The 12,537-nt window shown below is 37.4% G+C and overlaps 1 pseudogene; it reads right to left on the bottom strand.

Annotated features, from left to right (window-relative positions):
- On the bottom strand, positions 3,160-12,209 carry LOC109833383 (annotated as a pseudogene).

Here is a 12,537-nt window from a genome sequence, read left to right as displayed (position 1 = left end):
GAGAGGTCCTATAGATCGGGGAGATCTTGACAGTACTAGGTCGGTGCATACCATAGTACTGTATTGCTGTTCCAGAAAGCAATTTGGTCTTGGGATCCTTGCACCGGAGTAGGTCAAATATTGCTTTAAGCATAGCGTTTTACAAACGCATAGCAGCTGAGTTGAAAATTTTAAATTACTGCACTTCATCTTTCTTTTTAGTTTTTGCTGCTTTATATCTGTATTATTCTAGATTTAACCACATGCGCCAACAGAAACAACCCCAAATAATAATAATAATAATAATAATTCTAAGATTCTTGTTTTAATCTATTTGGTTTAATCTATTGGTGGTTATCTAATTCACAATGATAAGGATCCGAATATGAGAGAGGGAAATGTGAAGGAGAAACTACTGCTGTTTCCTCTTGGTCGACTATTGCCAATCAATGATCTCAATCATTGGACTTAACGTGAATTGCAAGCTTCTTAGATCTGATAGTTAATATCAAATCATTGATTGAAAAAAAAAACAAATGGACATAATAGAGGTTCTCAACAGCATGCCCAAATCTTATACTTATCTGGCACGCTGGAGAATCTTAAAAGAAATATGAGAACAAGAGAAGTATCCATCTGATCGAGTTTTGCTACAGGGACCCAAAATATGGGATCAATAGAGGGGACAAGTGAGGTGTCCCCCTCCTATTGGATAATGAGTTGGTCATCATTAATGATAGCCAACTCATTATCCAATAGGAGGGGAACACCTCACTTGTCCCCTCTATTGGTCCCATATTTTGGGTCCCTGTAGCAAAACTCCTGATCAAAATAAGAGAGAATATGCTTTATAATGATCTCCTATTCATTTTCCAACATATTATACCCTGTTTTAATTTGTAAACCACTAAGGCCGCTATCTCATTTTAAATATTTATTATTATTCTCCAAGATCATATCCATTGCAAGAGCCTAGTCATCATAGCGGCAGCCCCACACTGATTTGCGCTTATAGCTCATATCCACCAACCACGTAAGCGAGCACAACTTATCCTTTTCTGACGCGCAGATTTGACATGTCAGATCAGAATATAGCATGTCCCCTCTTTTTTTGTTTGCATTATAATCCTCCCCTTGCACATGCGCAAGCACAACAAGTTGCTGCAAGCAAGTTTTCTCGCAGCTACTGAGTTGTGTGGCCCTTTGAAAAAGGATGTGGAGCTTGATTTAGTCTTACATTAGATACCTAAATATATTTTGGACTCGTGACCGAATAAGAAATAATTTTTTTTTTAAATCAATTAAGTTAAAGTAGACTAGCTCGTCCATCTCTTTGTGGTCCTTTCTAAACCACTATAAATTCATGTTAGAACCCATTGTTAGATGGGCTTTTGTTCGATGCTCTTTTAACTTCAAGATTCTATTGCATGTGCTAGAGCTTAAGGCAGAAAACACATCATGTTATATTTTATCTCCCTCTGGTATAACTTGGTCCAGCACGAGTTAGGATTCCCTTGGTGCGCATGTTGTCACGCTTGAGACCAGTGTGCCTCTATTGTCTGCAATGCGATTGAGATCTCATCTCCATTTGCCAATTCTGTGTTCTGGGCTTTACTTGGACTTGACTAGATTGGAGACAATGTGGAGATTTGTAAGGAAGTTGTCTCGCATCCATTCCGTTGTGTGGGGTTTTCTTTGGGAAAGACATTGAGTGAGATTTAGTCCCACCCATATCGGATGGTTAAATATGTTTGGACTCATGGCACAATGAGACTTGGTCCATCTCTTAGTGGGCCTTCCCAAAAGCCCTAATAGTTATAAATTATAATGAGATCAACTGGCTCAGACAACATCAATATAATTAATTTAGAGATCATGAAAGAAAGTCCAAGATGATAAAGTCACTCACGCGCGCTAGTTTACTTGTAACCCTTATTTTGGAAAGAAATATTCTTCAAGGACCCAAAATATGGGACCAATAGAGGGGACAAGTAAGGTGTTCCCCTCCTATTGGATAGTGAGTTGGCCATCATTCACTATCTAATAGGAGGAGGACACCTCACTTGTCCTCTCTATTGGTCCCATATTTTGGGTCCCTGTAGCAAAGCTCTTTTGGAAAAGAGGAAAGTTGTTTTAGATTTATTATGGTATCATATTATTAGTGGTTTGGTTTAGTTGTGCGCTTGAGAGAAATATATGTTTTTTTTATTCCTTGTTTGATTAAACGCCAATGATATCATTTGGTGGGTCTACGTGTTTGCTAATTCAATGGTCATTAGTAGTACAAGTGGATCCGCATGCTGGCTGGAATCTTACAGAGACTTTTATTAATTTGATTGTCTGTAGATTAGAACAATATAGGAGAGAATTTTGCGTTCACTCTCTCATAGTGACAATTGAGACTGAAATGCACTTACTACCTTGCATAAGCGAATCTCTCATAGTGACAATTGAGACTGAAATGCACTTACCTTACATAAGCGAATTTGGATACTGAGAAATAGTTTAAGGTTATATAGCAAATCAAGTGCGGTATGAATTTCATCAAAACTGGGGAGGCGCTACAGTCACGCCCCCCACCACACTTCTCTCGCTACAGTGCACTGGGACCCACATGAGAATTTTTTTTAAATTCTCATATGGGCCCCAGTGCACTGTAAAAAAATTCTCATGTGGGCCCCAGTGTACTGTAGCAAGAGAGGAGTGTGGTTGGGGGTGTGGTTAAGGGGTGTGCTTCTAGCATTTTTCGTTCTGAAATGGGCAAAATACATCTAGTAATTAGTAATAAGTAGGGAGGGATGGGCATTTGACCCAACTTGTGTGGTTCCGAACCACTCGCACGTGAGCAGGCAGTTACGATATGATACTTTGGCATTCACAATGGGGAGGCTCAGGCCTAACAGAGTTTTTTTTTTTGGTGGTGGTGGTGGTGTGGGGGTGGGGTGGGGTGGGGGGGGGGGGTGATAAATTTTTTGGAGGTTAAAATATGACCATTCTATTAAGTCAAAGAGATTGTCTCAAAATGGATCAAACTTGAGGTGGTTTGTGACGTTTACCCTGAACATATATAATATCTGGAACTAGTAAAACATCCGGACCACATATGTTGTCTAATAAATTCACAGCATATCGACAATCACTTTATGAACTTTCTCAAAATACCGACCACAGTACATAAACTTTCAAAAACCTGGCCTCAATTCATCACATTTGCACTCATCAGGCAGCAATACATCAAAATGCTTCCCTATGCATCATAATATCGTACAAAACTTTCTACCAGAATCAACTTTCAATACAAAATCCCTAGCATACCCCATCATAATGTACACTCAAACAACCTCTCTTTACAGAGCCACTTCATAAAAAGCTAAACCAAATCGAACGCGATGAGAAAAATTACCAACAAAAGGCTGAAGTTCAATTTCAGATTCTCAAGCTGACATCCTGACGAAGAAGGACCTGGTGCCGGATTAGTAGTGTTGCTTATTTTTTCCTTTGGACAGCTGTAATTGCAGCGACTAGGCGGTACAACTCTATAAACTCCCTTCAGAGTCAACAAAAAGACATCCTTATTGTTGTCTTCAGAAAATGAGTATATATATCCCAGCGACGGGAGAGAGCTCCCAGCAACAGTCTCACAAGGAATCGGAGACTGCTTTGAACAACCAAAAGGAATCAATTTGCTGCTGTAATTTCCACTGTTTTCTGGGCTCTCAGTGCCTGCCCACATTGCTCCTGCATAAAGATCCGCATACAAGTACCTGAAACCAACAAATTCAAGTTACTCATTAAGGCCAATTGTCGTCAATTTTTATTCATAGTGGATGGTGATTTATTTTGGTTAATTGATCAATGTCGTTATGAATAATAATACAGAGAAAATTGTTTTCAGGTTTAGTCAGACACCAATTTCCTTTAGGTTGGGAATTTGGGGGCATATATAGGATTCAGATGGGTTAACTGTGGATAGACTCGCTGTACTAGCACCCAATTGCAGATAGAACCCCTAGAGTTCTATTGTTGCAGATAGACCCCTGGAGTGAATTTTTTTGACTCTTACACCCAGAGAAAGAGAAAATTGCTTTTTGACAAATAGTCCTCCTCAGGGTAAAAGAGTCAAAAAAATTCACTCAGGGTGTCCATCTGCAACAACAGAACTAAAGGGGTCTATCCGCAATTAACCCAATTCAGAAATGATTGGATTACTGTTATGAGCTACGGTTCAAGAGAAAATACAGGCATATCACCTTCCAAACATGCACGGGTCGGTCATGGATCTGTAAACATATCCACCAGTGATAGAAGCGGATCCCACACTGTTATTCAAATCAGAATGTGTGTAGCCCATGATCGGGGGTATGGCATCGATAGAGGCAGCAGATGTATTTAATTTAGGAGTTGAAGTGAAGTTGAAACGAAGAGGACCTTCATAAATATTCCATCCATAGTTGCCTCCTTTAGATATTAAATCTACTTCTTCATATGTGTCCTGTGATAACGGAACACATCAAAGTGTCAATATTTTCATTACTGAGAAGTTAGCTCTTTTTTCATGGATATGAAAGGAGATTAGCATAAGAGAGTTAGATTCATATAATTAATGTGTGCAGAATTTGTTAGATTTTTTGTTAACAAAAAGGCAATTTTGCCTTCATGAATTATAATAAATATTGTAATTAAAACATGTAATTAAAAATATGTGTAACGGATATATAATTATGGGGAACGTTACAAAATTTATGACGAACGTTACAGAATTAATTACGGGTTTTGTAACGTCTTTTCCAACCCTATATATATATCCATATGTTGAGCTCAAAATAATAAGGAAAATATACAACAAGTTTCTCTTGTTTTTCTTCTCTCCCCTACATATTATTTTCATCTACATCTTAGTTTTATTTTATGGGCAACTTCCTTCATCTGAGCTGAAGCTCTGCACTCTCGCCCGAGTGTAGAGGCCGGCCGTTTCCGGGGGTTTTTACCGCTAGGGGGAGGGAACATCTGCGTAGGGGGAGGGAACATCTGCGTCAGGGCGATAGGCGAGTTCTCAATCTTCTAGGGCAGTGAATACACGACTGCTCCCGATCAGGCCAGTTTTAATTGTTTATTTTTTTCGGATTTATCTGCATGCTATAATCTTAATTATTTGATAAATTTCTAACAATCTAGAAGATTGATAAGTTTATAGCTTTGATTTAAATCTGAAATTATTTTAAAGTTACTGTTCATTCGAGTTTTTACTGTTCATCCGGAAGATTGTATATTAGTATGTGTAATATATATTAACTGCATTTGATCATATTAACTGCATTTGATCATATTATTGTTTAGTATATTGTTTAGTAAAGGTTTCTTCCTTTCCTGCTTAATTATTTGCTGACCAAACTTTTGCTTAGCATTTATGTAAATTTATTAGCATATAATGCGTCTTGATGAAATTTATTTATTATTCATCATCATTGTGTGGGGATGGTGGGACGTGAGACCTTGTCTAACACTCAAATAATTTGTTTTCCCCTCTAATGTGTACATTCTTATCTTGCACTTTGCTAATAGAACCATGCACATAACTGAAGGTTTGGGCTATTAGTTAATTGCTGAGAAAAAAAAAAATTACTGTTCATTTATTAAAAAAACATTACTGTTCATGCAAACAGTTTTGGTTATTTTTTTTAATAAAAAATAATAATAAAAAAATTGTAGTTAAATATTTCTGTTAATTTAATTTAATAGTTAATTACATTTATCTTATAGTTGTTTTATAATCAATAACTATTGCAAGTTACGAATATCAAAGAACCTTTAGTGGTTTCTAAAAGCCTAGTTTATATTTGTTAGAATCATCTAAAACCTACCCTTATCCCCTTGTGCTAGTGAATATGCACGCATTTAAAACATGCTATAAATTTGTAGCAGTGTACATTTTTATTCTTGAAATTTTCATATGCATGGTTTTGACAAGAATAAAGTGAACAAACTCTGGATGCATAGACGATTTGAAATATCTGGATTTTTTCATGGTTTAATGCTTTCATTTCTTTAACCTATCAATATGGTACCTTCTATTATTAATAATTCCATACTTTGGAGTGCTTATGCATCTAATAAGCTTAGTACAAAAGGTGGTAAAAGTGAATGCAGATTTGTTCAGCAACTTAAGTGGCAGTTGTCTGCAGCAGATGAGTTTTTACTCTCAAGACATGAAAATCATGAGGTTCGAACATCAATAGGTAAACCCCTCCTCGGCCTTATCCAACATATGTTTGCAGTATAGTTGCTAGGCAAATTAAATGCTTGCAGGAAATATTTTAAAGTTTCTATATTCTGTTAAGAAACAAAAACTCATTGAGTGAACCGATTCAAGTTTTCTTGGATTAGTTGGTGTCTAAGGCAATGTTTAAGGGTTACGTAACGCGCTCTGCAAGGAACGAGGTATTTAATTGATCTTTGATCAACGTCTATTACTATCCTTACCTGGCTAACTACTCGAGTAAAACTTTAATCTTTTCACTTTAGGAGTTTTTGGTTTGGAATAAGAGGACCGGAATTATGTGAAAATTCATATGCATTTATTAAATTATGCTTCATGCATCATATTTTACCTAATGATAAATGATCAATATACGAGCGAACCAAATCAAAAAGGTGCAATTTTTAAAATTCTATTTTATATGATGGATTATATTTCAAATCTTCAAATGTAAAGTTCATCACTTTTATTGCAATAAATGTTCATATGTCTTTTTAGATAACTTGCATTTGTTTTATGATTAATTACAAGGTTTTATGCAAGAATACATTTGAAAAATTTAAAGCACGTATGTACAAATATTATTATTATTATTATTTGTATAAGATGAGGTACTAGAAAATGGCAACATAAATTTGGAAGGTCTCCTTTATAGACAACCAATTTAAATTTGGAAGGTCACATTTGTAGGCAACCGATTTAAATTTGGACGGTCTCCTTTGTAGGCAACCAATTTGTAACCTCTTATAATAGAATAATTTAAAAATTTTATGCATTTGAATTATGAAGTATGAAATATATTTTAAGATACGAAAATATATTTTAAGATACGAAATCCTATTATGCTCTGCATGTATCTATTATTAATTTCATTCATGTATGTGCATATGCATAACTGCAGAATTTTTAGTTCCACATTAGTTTGAAATGTTCAGATATTAAGGTCAATCTGCACAAACACTATGTGTTTACATCTTCAGACATAGACTATGATCTTTTATGATCATAGATCATGACCTAATGTCAATTTCAAACAATATGATGGACTAATTACAAAATAAGAACTTGATAAATAAATACAACGCCTGCTAGTCAAAGTTGTGATTCTAGACTTTGTAAAGTCTGTGAAAAGAATCTTGTTGATCCTCTGACTAAGGGTCTATCCAGGAGTGTGGTTCTAGATTCATCAAGGGAGATGGGGTTAAGCCCATAGATGAGGTCACTGACAGCGGCAACTCAACCCTTATTTGGAGACGTAGTCCCAATGTCGGTTCAATGTGGTAGAAACAAGCTGGACAAGTGACTCTCGTGTGGAGCATCGACCTAGATATATTTATATATCATTATGTAGCATTTGCTACTACTCCTTCTCTATGATGACGATGCTCTTATGATACAGCTGGCTAGGCTGAGTTTTACTCTTAATAAGTCCAACGCGTGTATTGTGGGGGGTATTAAATAAACAGCTGTAGTACCCTTTGAGGACTTACCTACGTGAGAGGAACCGTGATGGCCGCGGTTAGGGGGGGCTGGGCTAACCCCTAGAAACTCTCATGAGTCGGTTTATTGTGAGCATGGCCTTTAACGCTCAACCCGCTTTGCTCAATAGATGAAGCGTATTGTGTGTGTTTTCATCAATACCTGATTAAAGGGGCCTAATTCAAGGCCTAGTCCATTATGTCCCTCAGGTGGCGATGAACTCACTAAGGAAAGGTTCAAAGCCGAAAGCTACCTCTCCCGAATTCACGATACGAAAGGTTGCCCAACCTATATTTGAGAAAAATATACAACAAGTTTCTCTTGTTTTTCTTCTCTCCCCTACATATTATTTTCATCTACATCTTAGTTTTATTTTATGGGCAACTTCCTTCATCTGAGTTGAAGCTCTGCACTCTCGCCCGAGTGTAGAGGCCGGCCGTTTCCGGGGGTTTTTACCGCTAGGGGGAGGGAACATCTGCGTCAGGGCGATAGGCGGGTTCTCAATCTTCTAGGGCAGTGAATACACGACTGCTCCCGATCAGGCCAGTTTTAATTGTTTATTTTTTTCGGATTTATCTGCATGCTATAATCTTAATTATTTGATAAATTTCCAACAGAATTTGCATAAAATAAACAGAAATGCATCAGCTTCTAAAATGAAATTGCAGATGTCAGATATAAGCGAGGTGAGATTTTTCAATGGGAAAGTAAATGCGCAGCATATAGAATGATAAACCAAGGATAAAAGGCCATAACTTGAATAAAGAATGTGTTCTTTGCTACCATTTTCGTATTGCTAATAAGCCGAGGTATTAAATTTCCAGGCACTCCATGGTGCATGAACTCCTTTTGGTTCATCTAGCCTCATTTGATATACCATATTACTTGATGAACTTCTTTTATTTTAAGCTCTTAGAACTTCCGTACGCTGTGTTTGGCATACTATTATGACTTGTACGATAGTCAGGCTCACATTAATCGCCTAATGTTCTTCCGACTAACATTTGCATGTCAGCTGCCAATAGATGTGTTTAATAAAAAAAAAACAAAATGTTTTTTCTTCTCAATGAAAGCAAATATTGATAATGCAAAATTAAACGAAGTCTTTTCAATGTTGTAGGGCATCCTATCAGTATTTTCAGGATAAGAAGGCTTACCTTGCAAGGTTATGACATGATGATTTATACTGCAAAAATTAACATAGACTGTTTCAGATAATGAAAGAAATCTAGAATCCATTAAAAATAGTACCTCTCCAACATCTGCACAATAAAAATAAGAAGGCCTTTTGGAGTCAAAACTGCAGCGCCACGGATTTCTTACACCCAATGCCCAGATTTCACCTTGTAATTCACTGTCTTCGGCGTAGGGATTGTCTTTAGGAATTGAATAGTTTCCCCATAGACCAAGGTCATCTATCCTACTCTGACCTATAAATAGAAAACAAGAACGTCATGTTGAGCCCTCAAGATGAAAAATAGTATATGTTTTTTATGGCAAAACATTTTAGCATTTAACAAAATACACGTTTACAGATGTATTTACAAGAAATACAGTTCTTCGAAAACTCACTCGGTATGTCATTTACATCAAGCCGCATGATTTTCCCTAGTAACGACTTTTTATCCTGTGAAAATTTAAATGGATCTCCTTTTTTCCCTCCGTCTCCCATCATATAGTATAAATATCCATCTTCAGGCCCAAAAAGAATTTGCCCCCCGTGATGGGATGAAAACGGAAGGCCTATAGTGAAGATTCTTCGTACTTCAGATGGGCCAGCCAATGTTGCCTGCAAAGGAAACACAAAAATTTACCTTGGCCCATTGTTGGCGCATAATGTATTTCGTATACAACATACATCAAGAAAATAAAGGTCGACAGCACGCAGACCCCTTGTAGTATCACCATTTTGAACTTACTACCCCTTTTAGTTTCATATTGCAGACGGACCTCCGTGGGTTAATTTTTTCTGACTCTTTTACCCTCGGACATCTGCCAAAATTTCACCTAGGGTAAAAAGTCCAAAAAAACTTTAATCCGCCAGGTCTATCTGCAACGACGAAACTAAAGTAGTAAGTTCAAAACAATGACACTGCAGGGGGTCTGTGTGCAGTTAATAAGCCAGAAGTAATGGCAAAATGTGCACATTTGATGGTGTTGAAGAGGAGCTATTAGCACTATATTCTGCGATCACAGTCTGATACTGGCACGGTTGGATTCCGTTTTCAGAGCCAAGCTTCGAAGGATCACAACCGACATCAGTATTACAGGCGCATCGTCCAGAACAGCTAGCGGACTGAACTTTATCACAAGTAAACGAAACAAAAAACCTTCCGTTTCTTGAGAAATTAGGATGGAAAGCTAGACCCATCACCCCAAACCGAGAATCATAAAGAACTTCATCAGTTATATCAAGGAACGGACTCGACTCATCAAGATCTAATGTTCCCCCAGATCCTTCTTCAGGAACGGTAGCCAGCTCATATTTTACCGGCTTGGTTGGCTAAGAAAACACGATTAGATCCATCAGGGTGAGCTGCCATGTTGAGATACGACCCATTTCCAATTCTTTCAAGGCACAATCCTTTAGGATCGGGTGAATCTGTCGTCGCATTGAATTCAACTGATTTTCCAGTGAAACACAGAGATTCATCGTCTGACGAGCCTGCGATTGCACTGCAGAAGTCGGATTTTGATCGCCACAGATCGGTGAGTTTGGAAGAAGGGATTCTGGTGCTTCCCTGTAATGTGGGGGCAAAAGGGGAATATTGTATGGATGTGTCTTTGCAAGTATCCCAGACCTGCGAGCAGAAGTCGCTGGTACTGTCCTCGGCTTGTGCAGAGGTGGAGGGTGAAGTGGAGCTGCAGAGAATAGGAACTGTTCGAAGTTTTAGCCCGGTTGCTGTGAATAGGTCTGCTGAATATGGATCACATTTCTGCAAATTGACAGAATGAGAGCGAATTGAGATTTTTGCGTGCATATAAATTTGATATTGATGGTAGGAAATCTTCCATTTTCAGTATGAAGATTCATTGTGTAACATGAGTACGAATGAGTTACATGTTCATTGATCTCTAAAGAACATAGTTTCATAAGTTCGAAGATATATGCATCACGCGAAGATTGTAACTAAATATATGGCAACCCTGGAAAATTACGAAAACAAACACTTGTTAACATCTTTTTGTGAAGAAACCTGATAATAAAGAGGAATCCTAGCGCACAGTCTGGGGCTCACCATGAGTTTCCTTTTATTAGTAATAATACATGTTGGGAAGAAATTAAAATTCTTTGCAGGTAACGAACGGGTTATTGATTACAGGAAAATCAGCTAAAAAAATCAACTAGTTGCGAGCCTATTAGGCTGATGCATGTGTAGGGAATATGATTGAAGAATTATTTTGATCCAAATTGAATGGGTTTGACGAATAGGTTTTATGAGTTGCCATTAATGAATTTGATGGATAATATTATCTGTGATACTATCCTTAAGTTACCATTTACTTCAAGGAATCTCTGCCTCCATTCTTCTGTAATGCCACATAATCACTGCCAGCGACGTTTTCAACTTACAAATTTCCAGGTTCCATTTACTGTTGTGTACATCAACAACTTGATTACATACGTCGTTCTATAAATTCAATCCAAAAGTTAGTTAAGTTAAAATTAAACCCTTTCGAAAGACCCCACAATCCATGTCAGAAGCTCACAAGATTGAAGTATGCAAACCTCTTACAATGTTAAAAGAGGGTGCAAAAGAGGAAGCATAAACGAGTGTTTCTATGAGATGTACCCACAAGTCACACAAAACCACTAATTTGCCCGACGATAGCAATGATCCTAACAAACCCAACTGCCTTCTTGATCCTTGCAGATTACTCAAGAAATGAAAAGGAGAAACCGAGTAGTAATCAAGAATTAAAAGTACTAAAAATAATTCAGCAAGAACACAAATAATTCAGCAAGAACACAACTTACAGCACAAAGAATGGATTGAACAAGAGAAGCACATGCAGAATCTGAGATATTCATGGCCTTGAATTGCTTATGTAGAGCAGAATCATCTGCAGCACTGCAGCAGCTGCTCCCATTGTAACCACAAAAACTCAGAGGAGCCTTCAAAGTCAATGGAGCCCCTACTCATAATTTCCAACAAAATTGAGCACAACCCATTATTCAAAATGTCTCCTTAAAAAACCCATTACACAAATTCATCCAAAAGACTAAGAGGATTGCATGAACTTACTTGAGTCCGTGCATAACTTGAGCCCACATGAATTGGGAATGAAGAAGAGGATGGAGATTGAGAAGAGAAGAGAAACCATATGCAGTATCTTCATCATTTTAGCCCAAGATCAAAATGAGAGCTTTTGGGTTAATAAAACATCAGAGAGGAGAAGTGGACAGGCTTGACGTTGACCAAGTAAAAGAGAACAGGAGAAAAAAAGATGAAAATGGAGACGTCAAGGATGATGACTAGCTAGTGGGCTTTGATACAGAGTGGCAAGATAACAGCAGAGGAGGACTTCACGAGCCGATTTCTAGCGGAAGAAAGACTAAAACAGATTTTACTAGGGTAATAAATGTTAATTAATCTGTTTTTTTATTAACTGCCCTCTCTGATCATCACGAGCCAACACTGTATCCACTTGTATGGATTGATTATTTATCATTAAAAAAAAATAGATATGCCCATAGCTACCCAACTTAAATATTTCATGATGTTAAAAGGAGACATCACTTGCCATGTGTTGTTGCTCTCGAATATCAGTCAATAAATGGGCAGTTGATGTTGGCTACGGTGGAGAAAAGGCAATTTTAA

Source organism: Asparagus officinalis, chromosome 3 (genome assembly GCF_001876935.1).
Source record: "Asparagus officinalis chromosome 3, Aspof.V1, whole genome shotgun sequence".
Taxonomy (NCBI): domain Eukaryota; kingdom Viridiplantae; phylum Streptophyta; class Magnoliopsida; order Asparagales; family Asparagaceae; genus Asparagus; species Asparagus officinalis.
Note: the sequence above shows the minus strand (reverse complement) of the source record. Positions and strands in the feature narration are given on the sequence as shown.